Genomic DNA, 3,477 nt, shown 5'->3' on the forward strand with positions numbered 1-3,477 from the left:
GGATCTGAAATTCTCACACAATGTCCATCCACTGGACAAAGGGGCTCCTCTCTGCAAGCATCTTCCTGATCTGTGCTGGTTATCTGTAACAGGCACTTTGCACATAACTGGTTATCTGACTGGTCAAAGGTTGGGTGCATTTGCTTGCCAACATCACTAATTGGTTACATTACGAATTATATGATGAATTACAACAAGATATAAATGAGGGTCTTCCACCCAGAAACAATTTATAAGGTCAGCTTAGATACTGAGATCCATACATGCATTCTGCACTGCCCATTTTTCTGGTCTTCCTTAAGATTGGAATACAAAAGTTATGAATATGCACTTAAGATAGCATGAGATTTCAGTTAATTAGTCACCCTCCAAAAATACACAACCTCCTCCTCCCGAACCCACTAAATAGTAGAGCAGCTAATCTTCATTTAACCGGAATTACTAAAACTGGACAAGGGGAAGACAGAAGAGCATATTTTACCTTACCAATCTAATTGTCTTTTATAATGAAATGAGTGGCTTGGTAGATGATGGAAAAGCAGAGGCTGTCATTTACTTTGATTTTAGTTAGGGCTTCCACATGGACTCTCATAACATCCCTGTAACCACACCCAGGACTACGTGGTAGGTATGGAAAAACTGGTGTTCCTCAAAAGGGTGGTGTTCCTCAAGGAGCAACTTTGGTGCCTATTCTGTGTAACATACTTGGTAATATGGGTGATGAGTTGGAATGCATTCTAAGCAAGTATGTGCACAACATGAAACTTGGGGAGTTGCTGATGTGCTGGAGGACAGGGTTGTCATCAAGGTGAAGGAGAAGGGTTATTCTCCTCTACTTAGCATTTGTGGGACCACATCTGGAATGCCGTGTCCAGTTTGAGCTCCCAGTTGTGGGAGAGATATTTGCAAGCTGCAGAGTATCCAGAGGAAGGCAGTGAACATGGTTCCAGGGGCTGGAGCATGCAATGTAAGGAGAGGCTGAAGAAATTTGGGTTCTTTAGCTTGCAGAAGAGAACATAAAGAATGGATATAATCCCTGTGCTTCATTACTTGAATGGGAGTTTATTAAGAAGGTGGAACGAGACTTTTCTGAGAGGTGAACAGGAAAAGGACAAGGGGGAATGGCTGTAGGTTGCAACAAGAGAAATTTTGATTGGATGTAAGGAAAGAAAGAATTACAGTGAGAGTGGTTAAACACAGGAGAAGTAGTCCAAAGAAGTTATGGAATCTCCACTCTTAGACAATTTTGAAACTTTTAATGGCAAAGCTATGAACTACTTGATATGACTTTGAAGATGGCCCTGTACTGAGCAGGAAGCTGCGCAAGATGACCTCCAAAGGGTCCTTCCAACTTAAATTGCTCTATGATTTTATATGAGGTTTGACCTGTATTTAAAATTGTGCATGTGATATGGGAGCAAGGATGTTTTGAAACTAAAGAGGAATGAATATAGTTAAAGAATTAGCAGAAGTAGCACTAATATGCTTTTGTTTTGTCCATTGTCTTTGATCCCTGCACTTAGAAGATGATGTTTATAAGTTGCTATCAAGGTAACTCAATATTTGAGAGATGACTGTTACAGTAAAACATCAAATAGTGAGCTGGACCTTAGCAAAGGATGATGACATGCATCACTGGGGTGCCGAATTGAGGAATGCCATTGCCACCAATTTGGACAGGCATTCTTTCTCTTCAGCGCTTGATTCCATGAAGCCAGCACTGGACTCATTTCCTCCCTCTTTAAATCTTTAAGCATTGTTCCCATAAAGGAGCTGGCACTCGGGCACTTTTATCAGATTTTATCAGTGAAGTTCGAAGAATGAGTGGAGAAACCACTACTGGATAGCTCACCTTTGAGGACACCATGCCTAGCTAAGATTTTCATGAAGCAGGAGGGGAATTTTTAATGACTGTTTTGGTATAGTGTAAAATATCTCCCTGTGATGAAAAATGGCTGGGATTATAAGAAATCAGTAAAGGTTAGCAGAATTAAATTATTCCAGTTCTTTCCGCTGTGAGTTTACCAAGAGATGAACAAATACTGTGTTTACTTCTCTTTCTGCTAGCTGGTGGCACTCATCCACAAAAGGCGTTGTAACTTCTTCAGTCACTGCCAATGCAACCAAAGGTTTCTGAACATCCATTGCTGAGTTTATGCTTTGCAGTTTGAGGCAGGGAACGTTAATTCTCCAAGTTCATTACTACTTGGGAAAGTGCTACAGTCAGTGGGCTGTTGCTCAAAAAGGAGTTGGCAGCTGTGTTCCTGGCGCTTTGTTACCCATGGGCTCTGCAGCTGTAACCACATGCACACACTGAACACAGCCAGCTACGTGTCTGGGTGGAGCTAAGCCTTTTCCTGTCTGTGTCTGAAATGCAGCCGAGCTCAGGATGTAGCTACATTCATCAAGATAAGGGCATTTCTGGATATATGGAGAGACCAGTGCTTGGATGTGTATGTAACATGACGGTTTCAATTGACTTCTGCTACTGTGCTACATGACTCTAGACTGAACTGTCCTCTGATACTTAAGATGAAGCAAGTTCATTAATCAATACCCAAATGGACTTTATGGGTTTCAATTTTGTCTCCTACTTCTTTGGAAAGAGAAGACTTATTGGTGAAATAAATACCCGTATTTTAAAAAATGGACAGTATTGTTTATGAGTTGGTGGTCAGACAGTAAGAACTCCCCGCATCTGATTTGAAAAAGTGTGAGCAAGATGTAACACGGACAGTAGCTTTGACTTTGAACTTTGTCTGAAACCATGAATCCTGTCTCCATCAAGAAGTGATTCAAACACAAGCCGAGGCTTGACAACAGATTGGTACCATCACTCAGCATTTTCCCCATAAATGTGTTTACTTCTTGCATTTCCCTACAAAAGCTTTTCCTTAAATGATGGACACTTGTTCTGAAGTGGAAGAAAACTTACTCGTGTCCCTTCCTTTGAAATAAACCCAACCTCCCTCCCTGCCGGGCTGCTACCAGCAGAGCAGTGGCAGACACCTTGAGGTTTCATGTAGAGCTTAGCGATATGGTTTAGTGGAGGACTTGTTAGTGTTAGGTCAGAGATTGGACTCAGTGATCTTGGATCTTTGGATCTTCAGCCAAATGATTGTGTGATTCTGTAAGACTTCCCCTGTGTGGAGGCAGCAGGTGCCTGCCCACTCGGCGCAGCACACCAGCGTCCCAACTGGATTTGGGAACACCTCACGGAAACATTCATTTACCCTTCTTCACGGCAAAATTTACCAGAAGAACTTTAAACAAACAAACAAAAACAAAACAAAACAAAAAACAACAACAGCAATAAAGCAGGCTGAAGGCAGAAACGCCACCCGGGGCCGCCCCTCAGCACCCCGCCGGCGGGCAGTGCCGTGCCGCCCAACGGCCGCCCAACGGCCGCCCGGCGGCACCTGTGCGGCACGCCGCGGGGGAGCGGCGGCCCGGGCGCGTGCGCAGTGCGCGGCCCCT

Source organism: Oxyura jamaicensis, chromosome 1 (assembly GCF_011077185.1).
Source record: "Oxyura jamaicensis isolate SHBP4307 breed ruddy duck chromosome 1, BPBGC_Ojam_1.0, whole genome shotgun sequence".
Lineage (NCBI taxonomy): Eukaryota > Metazoa > Chordata > Aves > Anseriformes > Anatidae > Oxyura > Oxyura jamaicensis.